General features: G+C 39.7%; 1 protein-coding gene and 1 long non-coding RNA gene across 11 annotated transcripts in view; both read left to right on the top strand.

Moving 5' to 3' along the window:
* Positions 1-26,255, top strand: part of LOC139184430 (uncharacterized) — a 43,069-nt gene extending 16,814 nt beyond the window's left edge. Inside the window, exon 2 of the long non-coding RNA XR_011567921.1 lies at positions 14-26,255. This is a non-coding gene — a long non-coding RNA (uncharacterized lncRNA). The remainder of the gene's footprint in view (positions 1-13) is intronic.
* HMBOX1 (homeobox containing 1) overlaps positions 1-27,159 on the top strand; it is a 204,190-nt gene that overhangs the window by 154,526 nt on the left and 22,505 nt on the right. The window lies entirely within an intron of this gene.

The raw sequence follows: 27,159 nt of genomic DNA, 5'->3' as shown, positions 1-27,159 counted from the left end.
TGTGAACTATAAGGGGACTGTTTTGCCTTAGTTGTACAAAAACATATAAACTGCATCTGCCGACCACTGATGTGGTTTAAGCGACATTTAAGAACCTTCCTGTGATTTCATTTGCTTGTATTTAGTTACCATTTGTACAGAGAATAAGGAAAAGACCCTAAAGATCATCTAGTTCAAAGTTGGTTTTTTAAAACAAGAATTAAGAAGTTAATTAAATTAGCTAAACTCCAGAAGAAATGAGTTTAAGTTGTTTATTCTGAACCCATAACCATGTGAACCATAGAATCTTTTTGTTAAACTTTCCGTTCTTTCACTTTTTTATTTTTGTTAGATAAACATTTATTGTCTGCTATGTGCTAAGTCATATGCTAAGAATTGAGATGCAGAGATGAATAAAACAAAAATCCTTATTGCATTTAACTTCTTCCAGTCTGTGTTTCTTTATTCATCTCTCATTTCTCTCAGGCCCTCTTAATCTTCCTTTTTCCCCTCCTAAATTCCTTTCTATATCTTTCTCAAGATACCTCACTTTCTGTTCTTTATCTTGCCAGAATATTTTATTTTTTTCACTTTTTTTCTCATACTTTCTTTTAAGTATGCTTCTTGCCTGCCCGCCTTTAATTCTCAAAATTGCACTGCTGTATGATTCTGAATAATTTCTTGTTATGTGTGGAGCCTTTGTTCTTACTAAGGCTCAGTGACTTTCGATAGGAAAATACTTCTCACCCTAGAAGTAAATCTTTGAAAACTAATTGCTTTGTATAACTACATGAATGAATAGACTAGCTTCAAAGAACAAAATCATCTCCATGATAACCAAGTTCTATGAGAAGACCAGTTATCTAGAATTTCATTTACATACACACACACACTCTATATATACACACACACATATATATATAAAATCTCCACATAATTTATCTCAGTACCTTGTTTGGTCGTCAGCTTGTATTTCAGTCCCTCAGCATCTCCGTTTCTAGTAATGAAATAACTTAAGGGTATTACGGCCTGAAAATGCAAAGAAATCATTGTTCACCTACCTTTTATCAGTCAAGATAATGAGAAAATTACTTCCTTCTTCTTTATAAAATGAGAAAACTAAAAACATTTCTCACTGCTTAGAAAAAGTTTGCTTCTCCTATTTTTCATTTTATCTCCCAAGAGTAAAACTTCCTTCAGTATTTTACAACAGCAAAGAAATTTGCACCTCATTTCCGTCTTGTTATGTTGCTGGTGAATTGAGTGCACTAGGTAAAGAGAATATCTTTTTCATATCTAGTATCAGAGGCCATGTGTCTGACCAAGATAGCAACTATGGATAGGAAATTCAGAGATTTGTTTTCAACTTCTTTACATTTAACTATGGCAACTTTGGGGCAAGTCACTAAGTTATTACATGAAACATAGCAGTAAAGTAACAGATATGACCTATGTAATTTCAAAGAAAAATGTGAATGAAATAATGTTATGCAATAGAATAAAAATTGCATTACTACGATAATGAAAAAGGAATAAACATAAAGATTGGGAGCAGCAATAAAAATTTTAAGTACATGCTGCTGCCGCTGCTGCTAAGTTGTTTCCGTCATGGTTTGCCCTAAATGTCGAATAGTTTGTACACTTGAGGTTACTTTTTGTCTTTCTGTTTGTTTCTGATGCTATAGTGGTTAAGAACACAGACTTTTTTGTAAGTTATTTAGTATAATTGATCTACAGCATTGTGTAATTTCTATTGTACAGCACAGTGATGCCGTTATACCTTTACATATATTCTTTTTTCATATTCTTTTCCATTATGGTCTATCACAGGATACTGAATATAGTTCCCCAGGTTGGGAAGATCCCCTGGAGAAGGGCATGGCAACCCACTCCAGTATTTTTGCCCGGAGAATTCCATGGACAGAGGAGTCCATAATGGTCAAAAAGAGTCAGACATGACTGAAGCAATTTAGCATTCATGCACATGTTACACAGCGGGACCCCATTGTTTATCCATTCCATATATGTTAGTTTGCATCTGCTAGTCCCAAACTCCTAATCCATCCCTTCTCTACCCCAACTCCCTCTTTGGTTACTGTAAGTATGTTTTCTGTCTGTGAGTCTGTTTCTGTTACATTGATAAGTTCATTTGTCATATTTAGATTCTAAATATAAGTGATATCATATGGCTTGTCTGTCTTTTTCTGACTTAGCTCACTTAGTATGTGAAGTACTTACTTCACTTAGTAATCTCTAGGTCCATCCATCTGCAAATGGCATTATTTCATTCTTTTTTTGGCTGAGTAGTACTGTGTCCCATATCTTCTGTATCCATTCACCTGTTGATGGACATTTAGGTTGTTTCCATGCTTGGCTATTGTAAATAGTGCTGCAGTGAACACTGGGGTGCATGGTTTTTTTTGAATTACACTTTTCTCTGGATGTATGCTCAGGAGTAGGATTGCAGGATCAAAACTTCTATACTGCTTTCTGTACTGGCTGCACCATTTGACATTCCCACCAACAGTGTAGGAGGGTTCCCTTTTCTCCACACGCCCTCTAGCATTTATTATTTGTAGGCTTTTTAAGATGGCCATTCTGACTGGTGTGAGGTGTTGCCTCATTGTAGTTTTCATTTGTATTTCTCTAATAATAAGTGATGTTGAACATCTTTTTATGTGCTTGTTAGCCTTCTCGCTTCTTTGGAGGAATGTCTGTTTAGGTCTTCTGCCCAGTTTTTGATTGGGTTGTTTTGTTTTTGTTAGTGAGCTGTTGTATATTTTGGAAATTAAGCCTTTGTTAGTCACATCATTTGCAAACATTTTCTACAAGTCCGTAGCTTGTCTTTTTGTTTTGTTTATGGTTTCCTTTGCTGTGTGAAAAGCTTTTAAGTTTGATTAGGTCTTGTTTATTTTTGCTTTTATTTCTATTCCCTTGGGAGACTAATCTAAGAAAACATTGGTACAATTTATCTCAGAAAATGTTCTGCCTATGTTCTCTTGTTAAGAATTTTATGGTGCTATGTCTTATATTTTAAGTCTTTAATCAATTTGGAGTTTGTTTTTATATATAGTGTGAGAGTGTATTCTAACTTCATTGATTTACATACCCTTATCCAACTTTCCCAGTACCACTTGCAGAAGAGACTATCTTTTCTCCGTTGTATATTCATGCCTCTTTTGTGAAGATTAATTGATAGTAGGTGTGTGGTTTAATTCTAGGCTCTCTATTCTGTTCTATTTTTTAATCCATATGTCTGTTTCTGTACAAATACCATGCTGTTTTGATTACTATGGCTTTGTAGAATTGTTTGAAGTCTGAGAGGGTTATGCCTCCTGTTTGTCCTTTTTCCTCAAGATTGCTTTGGGAGTTCTGGGCCATTTATGGAAGAACATGGAATTTTTAGTTAGAAGGACTGGGATTCTGGTCTCAACTATCTTACTCACTAGGTATGTATCCTTAGACAAATTCCTTGCTATAAAATGACAACGACAGTCATACCTATCACATAAGAATGCTGTGATTTAATACTGAACAGCAGTGTATGTAAAGTACTACCCACGGTACACAACACACATAATAGGTATTTAATAAATACATTCCTACTAGGAAAACGAGAACTTTCAAACAGAATCCTGGGTTTCTTCAAGTGGAATTTCTGAAGAGTTACCATTTTTCTAAGCCTCAGCCAATAAAAATCGATTTAGCATTTCTTTACTCAAAGTCATTAATCACCTCTGTGCCAGTCACTGCACAAGTGCTGAAACATATTTAAAGATAAGATTTTGCTCTAGTAAGTGTCAGTCTAGTGGAGGAGTCTGGTTTTAAAATACTCACAGAAGAGACAGGCACCAAGTCCAGCAGGACACAGAAGAGAATGGTGTGCGGAAGGGCCCCACGAGGTGACTGAGCGAGGCCCTACAGGGCGGAAGGCTGGGAAAAGGAAGAGCAGCGTTCTTGGCGGTGGAAGCGGTATGTGCAAAGCACAGACGCGGGGAAAATTAGGTCACTGGAGTATATGGTTAGCCAGGCGGGAAATGAGGCTGGGGTTGCAGCCAGACTCTGGAAAACCCTTGTATCGCCACAATTGCAACATCTGTCTTCCTCAAGCATTCAAATTTGCATCCATCCAAAATATGGTTGTTCTAAAGCCATTGTTTACGCTGTCTGTGCCACTGTCCTCTCACGTGTAAAGCGTTGACGATAGTCCTTTTATGACAAGGACTCAAATTATTTGTGGGGATGGGGGTGGGTCTTTATGTCTAATATCTGTAAAACATCCTAGGAATCAAAAAGTTGAAATTGTTTCCGGAATTTTGCCTTTTCACTGCTGAGGGCCTGGATTTGGTCCCTGGTCGGGGAACTAAGATCCTACTGCATGGTACATCTGAAGGAAAAAAAAAACTGAAACTGTTTTGAAAATCTTCTCAGCCTTCCTTTTTAAAGACAGGAGCCAAAGTGATACTCCCTTTTCTATGTGACAAGGAAATATGTTGAAATTCCAGCCATTTTCACTTCAACTTTTTGACCCATTGTTTTTCCCTGCTAAAATCTGTATTATAAAGGTAGATTATTTTAAAATTATAAAATCCAATTTTCCTACTGACTTCTGTTATAGCAGTACATTGTTAGGAAAAAAATGTGAGCCATAACTTTACCAGAATGAATTATTTCATCATCTGTTAAGTAAATTTTACTTGGTACTTAAGTGATGTAGTTCATGTGCCCCTACAGCCTAGGGTTTGGTTACAACCAGCTGGCTCAGAGGCAAGCAGATTGCTCTACATAAAGTCTGACATTGGTAAGTGTTGCCTGAACTTGATGGAACTGACTACTTAAGAAGACTCTACAACTGAAACAATATTAGAAAATGGTGGTTTCTATCTCCTCCACCAGACATATTAGACTTGGGGAGAGTATAGAGTAATACAATATTTTCTGATTTTGTTAAATTGTAAGGCAGTGAATTCAACAATGAACAATAATTTGATGATTTAAAGTGATCCATTAAAAATAACTCAGAAACAGCAGAAAATTTGCTTCTAAATGCCTCAATGTCATTTTTCCTTAGCCTGATCACTGTATTATTTTCCCCCAACAGAAACAGCTCTGTGGGGCTTGAATTGGGTCCTGTAAAATCTAAGGGTTGTCTTGCCTTCACTGCAGCCCCTGGCAAGCTGGTCTTCCTTTTCCTCTCTTCTGATGTCATTGCTGTTCTAGGATAGAAAATGCTGCAAGAATACATTATAAATTTTGGAATTAATGGATGCTGGAAGATGAATTTTAAAAAGAGTTTAACCTCTTTAATACTCCTTATGGAATGACTCGGGTAGAACATAATGAACTACACCTCCCATATCTCTGCAAATAGAAGAAAGTTCTTAACATTTATATAAGACAGCAAGAGCCTGAACATGACCTCATTTCAATCCATTAGACTATTTGAGGAAAAAAACAACAAAACTTTCCCACTTATTGACAAGTAAAGTTATCCCAATCCATTTCTCATAGCCAGTAAGAAGATGAACTGTCCTTAAATGCATTTTAAAATTGGCAAATTACACTTCCTGGTTCCTCTTTGGTCAACCAGAAATAGCCAGAAGAGAAATTATCATGATTTTTTTTTTTTTTGAGGCAGATTAAAAATTCTCCCCCAATCCTTATTTGGAATATGTGCCAGCAGTTTTATTTTGTGCAAACAACAGACCCCTCATTTCTCTAGTCCCTGAGCCAACTCAACCAGACAAAAGACTCCGTGTTCGTCATATTGCCCTGTGGCCACAGTTTACAAAGAAATGAGGTATAGTTGGGTAAGTATGGTGTTGTATATAATGAATCACCCAGTAAAGGTATGATTCATCCCAGAAGCAGATTTATATGCATCATATTATAAATATTAATACTGATGGAAATCAGTTTATGGACTAACTAGAAAATATTCACAGAAAATGAGTGAGCTTTTTCTTTTATAAACTCAACATTTATTGAGGTTCAGCTTCAACTTCCCTTGTGGCTCAGATGGTAAAGCATCTGCCTAAATGCGGGAGGCCCGGATTCAATCTCTGGGTTGGGAAGATCCCCTGGAAAAGGAAATGGCAACCCACTCCAGTATTCTTGCCTGGAAAATCCCATGGACGGAAGAGCCTGGTAGGCTACAGTCCACGGGGTCGCAAAAAGTTGGACACGACTGAGCAACTTTCTTTCTTTCTTTCTTTTCATCAGTTCAGTTCAGTCGCTCAGTCTTATTCAACTCTTTGCCACCCCATGGACTGCAGAATACCAAGCTTCCCTGTCCCTCACCAACTCCCAGAGCCTACTCAAACTCACATCCATTAGATTGGTGATGCCATCCAACCACCTCATCCTCTGTCGTCCCCTTCTCCTGGCTTCGATCTTTCCCGGCATCAGGGTCTTTTCCAATGAGTCAGTTCTTCGCATCAGGTGGCCAAAGTATTGGGAGTTTCAGCTTCAACATCAGTCCTTCCAATGAATATTCAGGACTGATTTCCTTTAGGATTGACTGGTTGGATCTCCTTGCAGTCCAAGGGACTCTCAAGAGTCTTCTCCAACACCACAGTTCAAAAGCATCAACTCTTCGGTGCTCAGCTTTCTTTTTATAGTGCAACTCTCGCATCCATACATGACTACTGGAAAATTCATAGCTTTGACTAGATCAACGTTTGTTGGCAAAGTAGTGTCTCTGATTTTTAATATGCTGTCTAGGTTGGTCATAGCTTTTCTTCCAGGGAGCAAGCATCTTTAATTTTCATGCCTGCAGTCACCATCTGCAGTGACTTTGGAGTTCAAAGAAATCAAGTCCGTCACTGTTTCCATTGTTTCCCCATCTATTTGCCATGAAGTGATAGGACCAGATGCCATGATCTTAGTTTTCTGAATGTTGAGTTTTAAGCCAACATTTTCACTCTCCTCTTTCACTTTCATCAAGAGGCTTTTGAGTTCCTCTTCATTTTCTGCCATAAGGGTGGTGTCATCTGCATATCTGAGGTTATTGATATTTCTCCCGGCAATCTGGATTCCACCTTGTGCTTCTTCCAGCCCAGCGTTTCTCATGATGTACTCTGCATATAAGTTAAATAAGCAGGGTGACAATATACAGCCTTGACGTACTCCTTTCCGGATTTGGAACCAGTCTATTGTTCTAGTTCCAGTTCTAACTTGCTTTTTGACCAGCATACAGATTTCTCAGGAGGCAGGTTAGGTGGTCTTGTATTCCTATCTCTTGAAGAATTTTCCATAGTTGTTGTGATCCACACAGGCAAAGGCTTTGGCATAGTCAATAAAGCAGAAATAGATGTTTTTCTGGAACTCTCTTGCTTTTTCCATGATCCAGCAGATGTTGGCAATTTGATCTCCGGTTCCTCTGCCTTTTCTAAATCCAGCTTGTACATCTGGAAGTTCACGGTTCTCGTACTGTTGAATCCTGGCTTGGAGAATTTTGAGCATTACTTTCCTAGCGTGTGAGATGAGTGCAATTGTGCAGTAGTTTGAACATTCTTTGGCATTGCCTTTTTTTGGGATTGGAATGAAAACTGACCTTTTCCAGTCCTGTGGCCACTGCTGAGTTTTCCAGATTTGCTGGCCTGTTGAGTGCAGCACTTTCACAGCATCATCTTTGAGGACTTGAAAGAGCTCAACTGGAATTCCATCACTTCCACTAGCTTTGTTCGTAGTGATGCTTCCTAAGGCCCACTTGACTTCACATTCCAGGATGTCTGGCTCTAGGTGAGTGATCACACCATTGTGGTTAAATGAGTCATGAATCTCTTTTTTTGTACAGTTCTTCTGTGTATTCTTGCCATCTCTTCTTAATATTATCTGCTTCTGTTAGGTCCATACCATCTCTGTCCTTTATTGTGCTCATCTTTCCATGAGATGTTCCTTTGGTATCTCTGATTTTCGTGAAGAGATCTCTAGTCTTTCCCATTCTATTGTTTTCCTCTCTCTCTTTGCATTAATCACTGAGGAAGGCTTATCTCTCCTTGCTATTCTTTGGAACTCTGCTTTCAGATGAGTATATCTTTACTTTTCTCCTTTCCCTTTAGCTTCTCTTTTCTCAGCTATTTGTAAGGCCTCCTCAGACAATCATTTTGCATTTTTTCATTTCTTTTTCTTAGGGATGGTCTTGATCACTGCCTCCTATACAGTGTCATGAACCTCCATCCATAGTTCTTCAGGCACTCTATCAGATCTAATCCCTTGAATCTATTTGTCACTTCCACTGTATAATCCTAAGGGATTTGATTTAGGTCATACCTGAATGGTCTAGTGTTTTCCCTAATTTCTTCAATTTAAGTCTGAATTTGGCAATAAGGAGTTCATGATCTGAGCCACAGTCAGCCTCAGTCCTGTTTTTGCTGACTGTTTAGAGCTTCTCCATCTTTGGCTGCAAAGAATATAGTCAGTCTGATTACAGTATTGACCATCTGGTGAGGTCCATGTGTAGTCATCTCTTGTGTTGTTGGAAGAGGGTGTTTGCTATGACCAGTGCGTTCTCTTGGCAAAACTCTGTTAGCATTTGACCTGCTTCGTTTTCATACCGCTCCTTATGATAGACACTGGTTAGGATACAGTGATTAGCAATACAGATATGGAAATCATTGTTGATAGAATAGACATTCACAGCACAGACCAAGTTTGTCGTGTGTGTTTGGTGTTTGAAGATCTCAAAGTAGTGTAATATGAACCTGTGGGTAAATATTCTGCTTCTGTTTTAGTTGCCTTTTGGTTGAAGAACCATGTATGGACCTTGTAATTTCAGTGATAGCATACAAAAGTGGTCTTTTTGAAAAGCTGCATATCATAGAAATCTCAATCATAATGGTGCCTCATCCACATATTCTATTTTATTGGTTCCTACTTTGTCACATTGTCCACTTAAAGCCTGAGACAAACCTATAGTTCTAACCATTTTGAGACTGTCCTATAGTTCCCATCCTTCTGGGGATAGAAACATTAATTTGTCATCAAAATACCTTCCCTGGAACACGACTGTATGCCAGATTTGCTCTGATATCACTGTGAAGAAATTTATTGTGTACAATTAGTAAGATAACCTTTCAGTTCTGACAGTAATGCTGTAAATAGCATGTTTTTGGTCAAGTGTTATCAGAATTAATTTGACTTTTTAAAGGCAATTAAGCAGTAATTTATGTATATCCTGGGTAGTTTGATTGGCCAAACTAAAAACAGCAGCAAACCCATAACACAGGAAATAAAAAAGTAGGTTTAAGAGAAAGTAGCAAGTACCTTTAAATACAAGGTATTGTTTCTCCCTCTTCAGAGAGGTATCAGAATAATCCCACCCAGTGAACCTCTGATTCTCTAAAGAATCTAAGCTGTTGTCCATGTTTGGTTTGCTATTTGTTGAGATTCCCCCGAGAGGACAGATTCTCATTTTAGATACAGACCATATCCTTTTAGCAAGAGGTGGTCATTTTGTAGAAGCGTAGTATTGATCATAAGAAAAAACATGCAGGAATCAGTGGATTGATTTTATCAATCTTGTTCTATTGATCTTCATATTATAGTAAATTGTTGGTCAGTAGTGTCAGATTGGTAAAGGGTGAATTTATAATTCAGTGCTTTATATTTAAAAATAGGCTCTCTGCCTCAGGGTTACTTGTACACCAAGTGTAAGAAACTTGACAATTCCAGATCACCTTGTGTGTGTTAGTTGCTCAGTCTGACTCTGCAAACCTATGCACTGTAGCCCACTAGGCTCCTCTGCGCATGGGATTTTCCAGATAAGAATACTGGAGTGGGTAGCCATTCCCTTCTCCAGGGGATCTTCCCGACCCAGGGATCAGACTTGGGTCTCCTGCATTGCAGGCGGATTCTGGGCCACCAGGGAACCCTCCAGATCACCTTGCAAATCTTGGCTAATTCCTACTAACAAAGGCTGACAGAATAGGAAGATAGAGCTGCTCTCAGCCAGAGGGGAAGCAGAGGCAGCAAGGGGCCTTGACCAGGCCTTGACTGAGATGTGGTAGATGCGGTTCACTCTCCCAGGTAACATGGTTTCCGCTAGCGTGAAGTTCACCTAATTATCACTGGCATTTGATAGTTTCATTAGGAAATTAGGAAATCCATAGGAAAACCAAACACTGCCCTCTTATGCATGTTCTTTTTCTTATTAAAATAAAATGTAGAGTGAGCAAACATTTAATGAATTCAGTGGTATGCAATCGAGAGACATGTCTTAAGAGAAGTACCATTTCTCAGTTGTTTTTCTTTAAGATGGTTAGAATTTGTCAGTTTTACTGTTTTTGCCTGACAAATCCAGAAAATTGCCTACATTCTTCTTTTTCAGTCTTCATAGGACTAATGACTAAAAGGTAATACATATTAGAAGGCAAACTTGTTCTACATTGTCACATAGAAACTCACACCAAATGACAGGATAAAATGTATTAAACACTCAATTCCTGAATTCACTGTTAACCTTGAAATCTGTTGATAAAATAGCAAGTAAGTTCTAGTGGCATTTAGCATGCTGCAAGTAAATATAACATTTAAACATAGAACCTTTGCAGGGAAGGATCTTGGGTGATGAAAATTTTATCTCAGGGCATGTTTCATCCATGGTATCTATAATTTTGTCATATATGGAATTTTCTTTTTTATATTAGTGTAGAAAAGCCATTGTGAGGGCTTGGAAGCTTTTTTTGGTGCCAGTGTCTGAAGAGGTACCACTTTCTTCTACAATAGGGTGGAGTGAAGTGAAAGTGGCTCACTCCTATCTGACTCTTTGTGACCTCATGGACTAAACAGTCCATGGAATTCTCCAGGCCAGAATACTGGATTTGGTAGCCTTTCCCTTCTTAAGGGGATCTCCCCAACCCTGGGATCAAACCCAGGTCTCCCACACTGCAGGCAAATTCTTTACCAGCTGAGCCACAATTAACTGCTAGATATATCCTTTAAATGTGTATGGATGTTGTGTTTCAAAGGAGAAGTCCCAAAGTTTATTAAATTCTCCTGCCCCAGTTAAAAAGGTAGCTCGGTGTTATTATGGTTATTATGGTCTCCAGAGCAATTACATTTCCTTTCCCAGGAGGAAAAAGCCCGTAGGTGTAGCTGCAGTCCTGGGGCTGTCAAGGGGTTCTCACTAATGCTGTCACATTTTTTCTTCTGGGAGCTCTTGTGAAATTTATAGGAGTTTGGTTTAGGTGATTCATTGCTACGGAGATTTGGCATCTTAAAGGAAATCTGAAACAATACTATATCATAGCTAAATAATGACCACCATTCCTGTGGGCCCTTTGAGCCAAAGAACTGAGTGAGGAAACTTGAGTTGTGGGCTGTGTGACCTTGAACAAGTCAAGTCTCCTTTCTGGCTCTTCATTTGTCAAGTCCATGTCTTCATCTGCAAAATGAAGAGGCTGACTTGGTAATATCTCCTTCCAGCTTAAAGTTCTTTGATTCTTTGTAAGAATATACTCTGTGGTATATCTAAATCCATGTGTAATGAACTGTGTTATGGGATTTCATTGCATTTATGAATTAAGATTCCAAAAGTCAGCCTTTCATATATGAATCCTTTATAGGTCAGTACTAATTTTTCTACTTAAAGTCTTCCCTTTTCACAGGCTTTTCTATTCTAAAACTTTAAGATGCCACAGAGTCTCAAAAACTTAGCTTCTGTAATAGGACTCATTTATATTTTAGCTTTTACTTGGTAAGTCATGTGAACCTCCCCAAAGTCTGATTTAGAGGGAGCCATTATTTAAGTCTGTAGAATAAAAAGTGAACCCTTATTCTTAAAACATACATTAGTGTAGAACATCTTTTGTCATACTTTAGTGTGTTTACGTAACAAATGTTTAAAGTGTGAATGTTTGTTGCCAAAAAACATTAAGATAAACTAAGACATCTATTTAAAAATAATTTTGTGCAATTCTATTTTGCTCATGCTTTGGGAGAGCAAACTTTATTTTCAAATAATGCTTTTTTGATTACAAAATTAGTACATACTCACTACATAAAAAATGGGGAAAGGCAGGAAAATGTAAAGAAGAAAATTGAAATGCCCTCAACACCACAGATAATCATTAATATTTTGGTGTGTTTCTTTTCAGCCATTTTTCTGTTATGTATGTATCTGCATATCTTCTAAACAGAAGAAGGTTGTATAAGAATATACCATAATTTTTTACACGCTGCTGCTGCTGCTGCTAAGCCGCTTCAGTCATGTCTGACTCTGTGTGACCCCATAAACGGCAGCCCACCAGGCTCCCCCGTCCCTGGGATTCTCCAGGCAAGAACACTGGAGTGGGTTGCCATTTCCTTCTGCAGTGCATGAAAGGGAAAAGTGAAAGTGAAGTCGCTCAGTCGTGTCCGACTCTCAGTGACCCCATGGACTGCAGCCCACCAGGCTCCTCCGTCCATGGGATCTGCCAGACGAGAGTACTGGAGTGGGGTGCCATTGCCTTCTCTGAATTACCTAGAGAATTACCTAGTTACCTAGTCCCCTGCAGTTGAACATGTGTGTTGACAGCTGTGTCTAGCTCAGGTCCTTACTTCATAACTGCTTATGTTGCCAGTTTGTAAACAGATACAGGGATGGTAAATGAAAGAAAAGTATTTTGAAATGCAGTTTAAAAAAAAAATCAGAGTTAGGTTTTGTAATACTACATAACCCAGTTTATTTTTTTTTTAATTTTATTTTATTTTTAAACTTTACATAATTGTATTAGTTTTGCCAAATATCAAAATGAATCCGCCACAGGTATACATGTGTTCCCCATCCCGAACCCTCCTCCCTCCTCCCTCCCCATACCATCCCTCTGGGCCGTCCCAGTGCACCAGCCCCAAGCATCCAGCATCGCGTATCAAACCTGGACTGGCAACTCGTTTCCTACATGATATTTTACATGTTTCATTTTTATCTTAGGTAATTTTTTATTAGAAAATTAATAGTAACAGATTGTAAACTATTGTAAAGAAGAAAATAATATTTACATTCATAAATAACCATAAATAACCAAAAATATTTTGGTACATTTACATTTAGTATTTCTATCTATGTGTACTTTGAAAATGATTAGAATAAGTCATACCTGGTTTTGTAACCTGCTTTTCTTCACTGACATTTTGCAGTGTCATTTAGTGCTCTTTGAAAACATGATTTTTTTAAACGGCTCCTTCCTTTTTCTTCAAGTGTCTATACCATAATCATATTTAACAATTATTACCGTAGGAGACATTTAAAGTCTTCCCAGCTTTGCCCTGTTAAACAGTACTGACACAGACAGCCTTGTTCTTACCTGTTGTCCTAAAAATAATATTACCAACTTCTTCCAAACAGCTGAGTTTACCCACATCACTGGCCTTGAGCATCCACTGGCACTGCCACTGCAGCCTGCCTTCTGTGTGTGCTGTATCTTTTTAGTCAGTGAAAAACCTCCATTTTGCTTATCTGGAGGGGAAAAGGCACTGTTTTAGTTTTGCTGTGTTTAAACTTCTCTGATTACTAATGAGACTAGCCTTACATGTTTATTAATCATTCATATTTCATCTTTTGGTATTTGTTCCTTTACCCATTTTTCTGTTGTGTATTCATGTTTTCTGCTTGACTTGTATATTAATTCTTTATGGAATGAGCTCATTAACCCTTTCTGCTATATATTTGCAATTTATTTCACTTTTATTTAAATGTAGATAAGTGCACCTCTTTATTCTTGTGTGACTGCCTCCATCCCTTAGACTTCTTCATTCAGATGTTTTCTTTTACGTTTAGCCATAAAACATTGAGTTTGTAAGGTGAATATCTAATTTGGTCTTATTTTCCAAATAACCAGTTTTCCCTTTCTTAAGATTTAAAATTATTTCTCACATATAAAGTTATTGTGTTTTTTGGTTCTATTTCCTATCAATCCTTGGACCACAATTATGATTATCATATAATTTCACAATATTTGATGAGAGGGCCCATTCACTAATATTTATTTTTAAAATGTTCTTAACCATCCTCATCTGTTTTTTCAGGTGAGCATGAAAATAGTGTTGTTGACATACCACTCCCACTGAGAAAAAAGAGGGGAAAAAAATATATGATTGAAGTTAAGCCTAGAAATTAACTTGTGAAGAAGTGTCACTGTCATATTATTTATTCTTATCTAAGAATGTGTTGTATGCCTCTCCATTTCTTGTCTTTTTTATACCTGTCAGTGAAATGAGTAACATTTTTAGTTTTTTGTATATTTTATATATTTTTCTTGTTAGATATTTTTATTTTAATCCTCATTTTTCTTGCTCTCATGAATAGAGGCCTTTTTTCTATTAAGTTGTCCAGCTGCTTATTGATACACGGGAAAGTTTTAGTATCTTTGTTGGTCTGTTTAGTCCCCAGCAATCTGATTGATCATTTCTGAGACAATTTGAATTTACCCCTTGGTTTTCTTGGTATAGTATAATATGCAAATGATATTTTTGTGGCCCTCCTTCCCAGTTTGTGTCTTAATTCTCTTTCATTTCCTATTGTAATGACTAGGACTTTTAGAAAAACATTAAATTGCAACAAGAGAAAAGGTTGTATTGGGGATGGTGGGCTCTGTTGCCCAGTTTCTGATTTAATTTAGATGCTGCTAGTATTTCCTCATAGTTCAGTAGGTAAAGAATCTGCCTGCAGTGCAGGACACCCAGGTTCGATTCCTGGGTCAGGAAAATCCCCCAGAGAAGGAAATGGCAGCCCACTCCAGTATTCTTGGCTGGGAAATCCCATGGACTGGCAGGCTACAGTCCCATGGGGTCGCAAGAGTCGGATACGACTTAGTGACTAAACCACCACGACCACTAGCATTTTATCATCTTATTAATGTTACCAGTTACTGTTTTTCCAACATATTATTGTGGAAAATTTTAAACATACAGCAGAGCTGAAAGAATTTTACAGTTATCACCTAGATTCTACCATTGTTTTACTATACTTGTTTTCTTATACATCTCTTAGCAGATTGTTTTTCATTATTGATTGTAGTCTTTGTTGTATTGCAGAAATATTTATCTGTACTTAGTGTTCCAAGATTTTAAAAAAATAAGCACTGCTAAATTAGTTGCTGAAGATAGAGATGAATATAGCAGTCCCTTAGCTCCATTTGTTATCATGAAGTAGCCAATCTAAAAAGTCAGTAAAGCTTTGAAATAGGGATTTAGTATGAAAACCGTTCAAATGGAGGACAGTGTTGAGCATCAAAAGAAGGGTTGCAGCCAATTTGGATTACAGAAGGAAAAAGAACTGAAGTTAGAATTTTTCTGTATTTCAGGAGAATGCCTCATTCACGTGTTTACTTTTAGAAATCAGAAATAGCTGCTTATTTCAGTTGGCCTGCAGGTGTAGTTCTATACTGAAATGGCGTCCATTAAGCTATGAGTTGAATCACAGTATCTCTTAAGACCATCCCATTCTTTTTGTACTGATTCTATTTACCCAGAGTATTTGTTTTGTAGGGCTGACATAACAGATTTCCACAAACTTGGTGGCTTAGAACAGCAGAAGTGTATTTCTCACAGTTCTGGAAGCCACAATCTGAAACCAGGGTGTCAGCAGAGTGGGTTCCTTTGGGAGATTCTGAGGGTAGAAACCCTCCCACACTTCTAGCGTTGGTCAGCCATCAGAGGTCCTTGGCATTCCTGAACTTGCAGACCCATCACTCTGCTTTCATTTCTGCATTGTCTTCTCTGTTTGTGTTCTTTTCTTTCTCTTATGAGGACACTCATTGGATTTAGGGCATAGTGTGACCTCATCGCAATCCTTCCCGTAATTACATCCACAGAGACCCAATTTTATATACAATCACTTCCTGAGGTTCCAGGTGGACGTGAATTTTCAGGTGACACTCTTCACCCCCACTGCACCCAGCAACTTCTTAGCAAGCAGGAATGGAAAAGAGCATGGGCCTGGAGGTCAGGACGCTCGGTTCTCGTCCTAGCCAGCTCTGTGACGTTGGGGAGCTTATTGTCCCCATTTCCCCATCTTTCCAAGTCCCGGACGGTCCAAAGTTCACAGTAGATGACGAACAGTTGTATGCATGGCTGACTTCCAGCTCTGCTTCTCCTGTTTCTCTCTGACTCCTGGTGGTTTCTCGGGGATATTTTAAGGTATGATGAGTATCAGAGGAGCTTTGAGATCTTTGGATAAAATACAGGGTATCACTCTCCTGGTTTGTAACTGAACCGTGGATGTCGTTAGGCTTTTATGGATTAACCAAAGAGAGGTGCTGTACTTGGAGAATGTGTTCCCATTTCTGTCATCTCTTGCTTCCCTCTGTTATTTAAAACAACCACCACCACTCCCCCACCCCCCCAAAAAAAGAAAATATTTTAATTATTTTGTTGTTGCTGAAGATTATTTAACACATAGATGCTCTCAAAGTGGATATGGGACGACTAGGTTCCAAACTATTTCAGTTTAATGGTATTCTTTCCTGCCCTCCACCCAGTAATTATACTTAGTGATAAAGAAATATACACTGGATTATAGATAGTGAGCAGTGTCTGACAATCCTGAAACGTTATTTTTTTAATTACTAAAGTGATGAGGTTTAAATCTCTCTTCAGGGGAGATAGTTCATTTAAAAACACAGGGTGGCGGGGCGGGGCGGGAATAAGTTCATTTACATGGCATTATCCTGGCAGATCAGACAGTAAAGAGTCTGCCTGCAATGCAGGAGACTTGGGTTCGATCCCTGAGTCGGGAAGATAACCCAGAGAAGGAAATGGCAACTCACTCCAGTATTCTTGCCTGGGAATTCCATGGACAGTGAAGCCTGGCTGGGTAAACTCCATGGGGTGGGACACAACTGAGTCACACACACACACCTTGCATGGGGTCGCAAAGAGAGGGACATGACTGAGGGACACACACACGCACCTTGCTTAGAGAGCCAGTTCCTGTCTTTTCTATGTGCTCCCTGAGACACAATGGGAGGAACTTTCCGGTTGTCGTTTTTATAGACTTAGGTGCTACTGAAATGAAGGTGCTTCAAGGACATTTCCATTTGTTACCAGCTTATGGTATCTCATCTCATGTAAATGATTTTGCCACTTTTCATTTTAATTCTTTGCTGTCATTGTCTTGCAAAGTGATCATTTGGTTTCTCTCTGAAGATATTCACTGGTCATTCGGCTGACAATGTCCTTTGTCTATAAAGTGTAGTGCCCTTAGGATTTATTTTATTGCTTTTATATTACTACCTGTAGATTTCTGTTTACATGTCTTTCCCTTTTTAGTCTTATAAAATGTCTAGGGCTATAAACATTCTTACATGGGACAGAAGTGTATTTCAGAACAGGTGCCTTTCAGAGTCTTAAAGCCAAGTTCTCCCACAATTTATCCACCTGGTAACAGTAGAAATATCTAATCCTTTGACATAATTTAAGGATGAAATGCCAGAAGGTGAATAATAGATAGTATGTACTATTCCTAAGGCTGTCTTGATTTGGTGGAAGGGAGGAAGTGGTGCCTAAACCCAGGAAGTGAGGGTGTCTTGAATTTTTATTACCATCCCAATGTCTCTTGAATTTTATCTTTCCTTGTAGTCCCATGCCTTAGCCTGCTTCAGATCCTCTCCTCAGCTTTTACCACAGCTGCATAACTAACTTTTACCTCTAGTATCACCAGAGATACTGCCATACAAAATGTGTTTGATCATATAATACCCTTGCTTAAAAAACTTTGTCCAGTTGCCTGAAGTTAAGTGCAAACTCTATTATACTCTTTAAAATATGGACCCAATATTTTTCTTCAGTTTGATCCCCAGTCACCCATCTCGGGTTTCCCTGGTGACTTGGAGGGTAAAGCGTCCGCCTGCAATGCGGGAGACCCGGGTTCAATCCCTGAGTCGGGAAGATCCCCTGGAGAAGGCAATGGCGCCCCACTCCAGTACTCTTGCCTGGAAAATCCCATGGACGGAGGAGCCTGGGAGGCTGCAGTCCATGGGGTCGCTAAGAGTCGGATACGACTGAGCGACTTCACTTCACCCATCTCATGTACATTCATCCACACTGAACTCCTCATTCTCAGAACATTTTAAGCTCTTTTATAACTCCCTTCCTTTTATATTTTGCTTCCTTTGCCTCATGCTATTTTACTTTATCCACCCTCCACACTCTGCCTTCAAGAAACCTGCACAAATGTTGATTCTTCTCTGTTCCCATATACTACATTCATTCCACAAATACCATGCATCTTACAGTGAACTCTAGAGTGTGTTTTGTAACATACATATATCCCCAGTATTTACATTAGGAGGCTCTGCCAATTGCTTGGTATAAACTAGGACTCAGTCAACATTTTGAGTTGACTAAATGATTAATTACATCTAAAATCAGTCATTAGACTTATTTCTCAACTTTACTGATAGTCTATTGGTTATGTATAGTTCAAAAATAAACACTACTAACATAATTGTATTCAGCTATGTCTGAGTATAAAACCTCTGAGTGAAGCAAGGGAAGACAGTGCATTGTACAATACGGTAAGATCCCAACTGCTTTTCTCCTGAAAGAAGTATTGTCGGTTTCACTAAAGGCCTTAACTGAAACCAATGTTTTCTGTTTTCCCCTTTGTTTCTTTCTTACATTAATTTATTCCTTCACATATACCTTTATTCAGCCATCTTTTGATCAGACAGTTGCTTACTGAGTGTCTGTTACAGGCCAGGCAGGTTCTCTGGACTTACATAGCTCCTCTTACAGGTAACTAGATAGAAACTATAGTTACTAATTTCTTGGATACTTCCTTTTTTCTGACAGTTGCCATGTCCCCTTCACAAAACACCTGTGAAAAAAACATAGAGTTTTTAGTTAACATTAAACTCAGATGAGCCAATAATGTGATACGGTCCTGGACTGACTATATAATTTACTGTCTAAATGGGATAATGTAGGGGAATGAGAGTGCATGCTAAGTCACTTCAGTCATGTCCAGCTCTTTGCTACCCCATGGACCATAGCCCACAAGGCTCCTCTGTCCATGGGATTCTCCAAGCAAGAATACTGGAGTGGGTTTCCATGCCGTCCTCCAGGGGATCTTCCCAACCCAGGGATCAAACCAGTGTCTCTTAGGTCTCCTGCATTGGCAGGTGGGTTCTTTACCACTAGCACCACCTTGGAATGAGGGGCCAGGGGTTGTTAATAATCCAGGATAAAAGCACTATTTCGGGCAAACCCTGAATATAATCCTTATAGTCTAATCAGATTGCATTACTAGCTGCTTTTTGTTGTCTGAGCACATCTTAGGTTTTTATGTTTGTTTTTATTGATAATTTTGCCCTTTCCTCTCCAATGCCTGAAGCCTGTGCATCCCTCAGAAGAGATCCAAAGCAGTAAGCTTTCCCAGAGCAGTATAGTCCATAGAGATAGCTCTCTAACCTGGATTTATTTAACATATCATTTAATATTTAATTAGCAGCTAGACATATTCTGACTTGTCACTGTTTTACTGTTTTGACTGTTCTTTTGACTCCTTTTGTTTTAACTTCATATCTGATGTCCTCAACTGAACTGTGTACTGTTAAGATCAGGGTCATTTTTGAACTTACATCTACCTCTCAGACACATACTTATGCTCATGTAATACATACTGGGTGAACATTTTATTTCCTGACCTGCCTTTGTCTTTCCTGAAAATTCTTTCACTTTGCATCAATATTGTGTAGCTGTCTGCCCCCTACCACCACCAAGAAGAAAGCTTTAAGAGCTTTGTAATTCTTTGCAAAAAAATTTTAACTATTACATTTTAAATTTAAATACTTACCATGAGGTATTTTAAAATATATTACTTTATCAGTTTACCTTATACTATATATATTTAATTAATATATTGTAAACATTGAAACATTACAGAAAGATGAAAGTAGTAATCACAGTCCAGTGTACACACCTGCAGCTGTATTAGCACATTTTAAAGAAAATTGATATTTCTGATAGGCCTACATTTCTTATAATAAGTCTTTAGCAGAAAAGAAAGGATTAATTGCCAAGCTTAGAGATTTAGAACTATAGTTAGTACATTATATTCTTGAACCTTTTATTTGGAAGGTTTGATTTGGAAGGTTACCAATTTGTTTTTATTCTGACTATATTTTATATAGTTAAATACTAAGTACAAATTAAATAACATTTTTACAAAAATTTTTAACACATTACTCGTATATGCCCGGGTAGCTCAAACAGTAAAGAATCTGCCTGCAATGCTGGAGACCTGGGTTCAATCCTTGGGTCAGGAAGATCCCCTGGGAAAGGGCATAGCAACCCACTCCAGTATTCTTGCCTGGAGAATTTAATGGACAGAGGATCCTGGTGGGCTCCAGTTCATGGAGTCAAAAAGAGTCCGATACGACTGAGCAGCTAACACAACAATCATAAATGCCACAACTGCAACTTCTTATTTGTTGTTTTGTTCCGTTACCAAGTGGTGTCCAACTCTCTGTGACCCCATGGACTGTGGCACTCCAGGCTTCCCTGTCCTTCATTATCTCCCTGAGTTTGCTCAGACTCATGTCCATTGAGTCAGTCATGCCATCCAGCCACCTCATCTTCTGTCGTCCTCTTCTCTTCTTGCCCTCAAACTTTCCCAGCATCAGGATCTTTTCCAATTAGTCAGCTCTTTGCATCAGGTGACCAAAGTATTGGAGCTTCACTTCAGCATCAGTCCTTCCAACGAATATTCAGGGTTGATTTCCTTTAGGAAATGACTGGTTTGATCTCCTTGCTGTCCAAGGGACTCTCAAGAGTCTTCTCCAGCACCACAATTTGAAAACATCAGTTCTTTGGCACTCAGCCTACTTTACAGTCCAACTCTTATATCTGTACATGACTACTGGAAAAACCATAGCTTTGACTAGATGGAAGTTTGACAGCAAAATGATGTCTCTGGTTTTTAATATGCTGTCTACATTTGTCATCGCTCTTCTTCCAAGGAGCAGGCATTTTTCAGTTTCCTGGTCTGCAGTGATTTTGGAGCCCAAGAAAATAAAATCTCACTGTTTCCACTTTTCCCCATCTGTTTGCCATGAAGTGATGGGACTGGATGCCATGATCTTAGGTTTTTGAATGTTGAGTTTTAAGCCAGCTTTTTCACCTTCATTAAGAGGCTCTTTTGTTCCTATTCTCTTTCTGCCATTAGGGTGGTCATCTGCATATCTGAGGTTATTGATATTTCTCCTGGCAATCTTGACTCCGTCTTGTGAATCATCCAGCCTGGCATTTCACGTGATATACTCTGCATATAAGTTAAATAAGCAGGGTGACAAAATATAGCCTTGATGTACTCCTTTCCCAATTTTGAACCAGTCTCTCATTCCATGTCTGGTTCTAACTGTTGCTTATTGTCTTACGTAGAGGTTTCCCAGGAGGCAGGTTAGGTGATCTGGTATTCCCATCTCTAAGATTTTTCCACAGTTTGTTGTGATCCACACAGTCAAAGGCTTTAGTGTAGTCAATGAAGCAGATGTTTTTCTGGAATTCTCTTGTTTTTTTATGATCCAGCAGATGTTGGCAATTTTGATCTCTGGTTCCTTTGCCTTTTCTAAATCCAGCTTGTACGTCTGGAACTTCACGGTTGACATACTGCTGAAGCCTAACTTGAAGGATTTTGAGCATTACCTTGCTAGCATGTGAAATTAGTGCAGTTGTGCGGTAGTTTGAACATTCTTTGGGATTGGAATGAAAACTGACCTTTTCCAGTCCTGTGGCCACTGCTGAGTTTTCCAGATTTGCTGGCTTATTGAGTGCAGCACTTACACAGCATCATCTTTTAGAATTTGAAATAGCTCAGCTGAAATTCCATCACCTCCAACTAGCTTTGTTCCTAATAAGGCTTCCTAAGGCCCACTTGACTTCCCACTCCAGGATTCTGGCTCTAGGTAAGTGAACACACCATTTGGTTATCTGGGTCATGGAGACCTTTGTTGTACAGCTCCTCTGTGTATTCTTGCCACCTCTTCTTAATCTCTTCTGCTTCTGCTAGGTTCTTGCCATTTCTGTCCTTTATTGTGCACATCTTTGCACAAAATGTTCCCTTGCTGCTAAGTCACTTCAGTCGTGTCTGACTCTGTATGACCCCATAGACGGCAGCCCACTAGGCTCTGTCCCTGGGATTCTCCAGGCAAGGATACTGGGATTCTCCAGGCAAGGATACAGGCATTTCCTTCTCCAGTGCATGAAAGTGAGAAGTGAAAGTAAAGTCGCTCAATCGTGCCCGACTCTTACCGACCCTATGGACTGCAGCCCACCAGGCTCCTCCGTCCATGGGATTTTCCAGGCAAGAGTACTGGAGTGGGTTGCCATTGCCTTCTCCAAATGTGTCCCTTAGTATCTCCAATTTTCTTGAGATCTCTAGTCTTTCCCATTCTGTTGTTTTCCTCTATTTCTCTGCATTGTTCACTTAAGAGGCTTTCTTATCACTCCTTAATATTCTTTGGAACTCTGCTTCTTTTCTCAGTTATTTGTAAGTCTTCCTCAGACAACCACTTTGCCTTCTTGTGTTTCTTTTTCTTGGGGATGGTTTTGAACACCACCTCCTGTACAGTGGTATGAACCTCCATCCATAGTTCTTCAGGCACTTTTGTCTACCAAATTTAATCCCTTGAATCTATTCATCACCTCCACTTGTATAATCATAAGAGATTTGATTTAGGTTATACCTGAATAGCCTAGTGGTTTTCCCTTCTTTCTTGAATTTGAGCCTGAATTTTGCAATAAGGAGCTGATGATCTGAGCCACAGTCAGCTCTGGGTCTTGTTTTTGCTGACTGTATAGAGCTTCTTCATCTTTGACTGCAAAGAATATAATCAGTCTGATTTTGATATTGACCATCTGCTGATGTCCATGTGAAGAGCTGTCTCTTGTGCTGTTAGATTAGAAGAGGGTGTTTGCTGTGACCAGTGTGTTCTCTTGGCAAAACTGTTAGTCTTGGCCCTGCTTTGTGTTGTACTCCAAGGCCAAACTTGTCTGTCATTTCAGGTATCTTGACCTCCTACTTTTGCATTCCAGTCCCCTATGATGAAAAGACATCTTTTTTCGGTGTTCTAGAAGGTCTTGTACATCTTTATAGAACTGTTCTACTTCAGCCTTTTCAGCATTACTGATTGGGGCTAGACTTGGATTACTGTGATGTTGAATAGTTGCCTTGGAAATGAACAGAGATCATTCTGTCGTTTTTGAGATGGCACACAAGTACTGCATTTCGGACTTTTTTGTTGACTGTGAGGGCTGCTCCATTTCTTTGAAGGGATTCGTGCCCATAGTAGTAGATATAATGGTCATCTGAGTTAAATTCCCCCATTCCCATCCGTTTTAGTTCACTGATTCCTAAGATGTCAATGTTTACTCTTACCATCTCCTGTTTGACCACATCCAATTTACTTTGATTCGTGGACCTAACATTCCAGGTTCCTGTGCAATAGTGTTGTTTATAGCATTGGACTTTGCTTTCACCACCATACACATCCGCAAAAGGGCATCATTTCCACTTTGGCTCATCTCATCATTCTTTCTGTAACTGTTGCTCCACTCTTCCCCAGTAGTATGTTGGACACCTGCCACCTGGGGGGTCTCAGCTTTCAGTGTCATATCTGTCTTTTCACACTGTTCATGGGGTTATCAAGGCAAGAATACTGAAGTGGTTTGCCATTCCTTTCTCCAGTGGACCACGTTTTGTCAGGCCCTGACTACCAGGGACATGCCCCTCAGCCACTCCATGTAGCAGGACGACACGTCTGGTGCCCTGGTTGTTCCACTGCTGGTCCTCATTAAGCGTGTGAACCTTCACTGGCTGCTGGTATTAGCCAGCCTGCCGCCCGGGGGCGGGCAAAGGCTGTGGAAGTCACTGGGAAGGGGATCCAGAGAAGGCTGAAGCTGGGCGTTGGAGGATGCCTAGCCTCTCCGCTGCCGCTGGGTGCCCTAGCTGGGCTCTGGTCCCCACCTGTCCTCTCCTCTTGCTCTTGGCCATTCTTTTCCAGGCCAGGTGAGCCTGGCCCCTGAGGAGGGTGCTTAATGCTTCACAGCCTCATACCCCACCATGCCAGGGACTGGGGGCACTGGTCAGTACGCTGCTCATGCCTCCTCCATGGTCTCCGCAAAGCCCATTTCTGACTTGTCACCTCCTCAGGCCCTGTTGTGCTAGGAAAAATTGTAAATTCTTATTTAGCTTCCAGAAATACTGTGGTTTTATTCTGTTACTCACTAGAATGGCAGTCACAATCCTAGTATTTTCTAGATGATTCAAATCCATTTTTCAAAACAAGTTATTTAGGGAGTTAGATTAATAAGCTACTTCTTAATTGTTTAAATGTTTTCCTCATGTTCTTTTATTTTAAAATAATGTATTTTCATTTTAGAAATTCAATAGAGAAGTAAATATGTAGAGCAGAAAGTGAAAATCCATCTTAATTACTACCAATGTTTCCCTGTCTTCTACCCCAACCCCCACTCACCCAACCCCAGGATTCTTGCTCCCAAGACATAATCATTTGTACCAGTTTAATATGTACCCTTCAAAGCTGTGTTGTGATAACTCTACATATACCCTTGATGGTCAGCAGTTCATTTACAGTGATAGCCATTTCTTTTGGAGGCCCCTGCACTGGGCTGGTGGTGACTCTGTCCATCATTATTGAGGAGGACAGCTCATCATTGAGGAGTGCAGATGAGGGTGAGTCAGACTTGGACCTGGTTTCAGGTGGCTCTTGGTGTAGCAGGGGAGAGAGGTGTACAGTGATAACTATAATACAGGACGAAAAAGGTCTGAGAGAGGAACAGGTGAAGTGCTGGATTCACAGGATGAGGAAATTACCTTTGACTGGCCAAGAGGTGACAGTGGAGCTGTATGGTGACAGACAAGATGGTTTGGAGGCAGGGAGGCAAAGAGCATGTAAACGGACAGTAGAAAGGCGCAGAGATGCAGGGGTTGACGAGGCTGTTCCATTTCCCCAGACTAGCATGCATATATGAGAGCAGCAGTAGATAAAGCTGCAGAGGCAGTTTGGGGGAGAAGGGGACTCTGAACACCTCTATAATAAATCTTTAAAAAAATTTTAATAGAATAGCAGCATGACTGGAGATACACATTTAGGTATATTAATCAGACATTAGATGGAGTAGAGTGTCAGTCACAGGCTTTGCAATAATTTGGAAGAGTTAGCACAATAAGGTATAGTAGCCATTGAGCTGTTGCCGAAATGGGACCTCTAAGTCTTAGCAGCTACCACATTCCATCAAATCTAGGAAGGCTTTGATTGTATGACACACTTTTATTTTATATACTGGCATGGGGTAGGTGGGATGCTGCCAGTTAATTTTCAGACACAACGAATTATAAGATGTATCCTAATTTTAGAATCGTAATAATGAAGAAATATGTATCATAAAATGAGTGAAATAGAGTAAATTATGAGGGCACAGGGAAAGGATATGCAGGTGAGACAGGGTGCTCAGCGCTGGTGCACTGGGATGACCCTGAGGGATGGGATGGGGAGGGAGGTGGGAGGGGGGTTCAGGATGGGGGACACATGTACACCCATGGCTGATTCATGTCAATATATGGCAAAAACCACCACAGTATTGTAAAGTAATTAGCCTCCAATTAAAATAAATTTTTTTTAAAAAATAAAAGATGTGCAGGAAAGAAAGGAGACATGAGAAAATGAAACAGGGCAGGATGATGAGATCAGAGACACAAGTGGAGAAGTAGACCTCAAAGAGGAGACTGCATCTTCCTCTTCCATGAGATGCAGAGGTGAACGAGCAGTGACTCAGAGACATACAGAAGTTGAGAAGCTAAAAACATTAAACAAATCCTAGTAATCTCCATCTTGGTAAAAGAGGAGGCAAAGTGAAAGTGAAGTCGCTCAGTCGTGTCCCACTCTGCGTGACCCCATTGACTGCAGCCCACCAGGCTCCTCCACCCATGAGATTTTCCAGGCAAGAGCACTGGAGTGGGTGCCAAGGGCATCTGCAAAAAAGAATGACAGTGGTAGGTCTAAGGGCTTGAGACTTAAGCGTGGAAAGGTTTCAGGAAAGAGGAGCATGAAAAATAGAGGATTATAGACGGTTGGCTAGAAGAACAAAAAGCATTCCCATCAGAAACAAAGGGCCTAGTTAAGGTCGAGAAACACAGGGTTATAAAGAAGTCACTTGGCCCTGTTTTATAACTTTGCCCAGGAACTCTTGGTACCCTGATTGAAGGATGGAAGAAAACAAGTGGAAGGTGCTTTCTGCAGGGTGGGAGATTGGCAGGACAGGTATGGTGGAAGGACAGAGAAGCTGAGTAACCAGAATTTCTCCTAAGAGATGCTGTTGTTTGTTTTCTTTTTTCTATTGAAGTATAGTTGAATTACAGTGTTAACTACTACTGTACAACAAAGTGACTCAGTTACACACACACACATATATGCACACACACACGTTCACTTTCATACCCTTCCTCATTAAGGTTTATTACAGGATATTGAACACAGTGGCCTGTGCTGTACGAAGTCCTTGTGTCTCCATTCTCTGTGTGCCAGTTGCATCTGCTAATCCCCGATCCCCACTCCTCCCCTCCTTCACCCCCTAACCCTTCAACCACTAGTCTATTCTCTGTGTCCCCTGATGCTGTTTGTTTCATAGACAGGTTTATTTGTGTCATATTTTAGATTCCACACTTAAGTGATATTGTATGCTATTTGTCTCTTTTTGACTTACTTGAGTTTGGCTTCCCTTGTGGCTCAGACGGTAAAGAGTCTGCCTGCAATGCAGGAGGCCCAGGTTCGATTCCTGGGTCGGGAAGATCCCCTGGAGAAGGCAATGGCACCCCACTCCAGTACTCTTGCCTAGAAAATCCCATGGATGGAGGAGCCTGGCAGACTACAGTCCAAGGGGTCACAAACAGTCAGACACGACTGAGCGACTTCACTTTCACTTAGTATGATAATCTCTAGTTGTCCGCATGTTGTTGCAAATGCCATTATTTTCGTTTTTTCTTATGACTCCACTTGTCTGTCGATGAACATTTAAGTTGCTTGTCTTCGCTATTGTGGATAGTGCTACTATGAACATAGAGCTGCATGTATCTTTTGAATTATCATCTGGATGTATGCCCAGGAGTGGGCTTCCTGAATCATATGGTATCTCCTAAGAGATACTGGTGCTTCAGCTTGCCATGGAATTCAGGATGAG

Source organism: Bos indicus, chromosome 8, assembly GCF_029378745.1.
Source record: "Bos indicus isolate NIAB-ARS_2022 breed Sahiwal x Tharparkar chromosome 8, NIAB-ARS_B.indTharparkar_mat_pri_1.0, whole genome shotgun sequence".
Taxonomy (NCBI): Eukaryota; Metazoa; Chordata; class Mammalia; order Artiodactyla; family Bovidae; genus Bos; species Bos indicus.
Note: the sequence above shows the minus strand (reverse complement) of the source record. Positions and strands in the feature narration are given on the sequence as shown.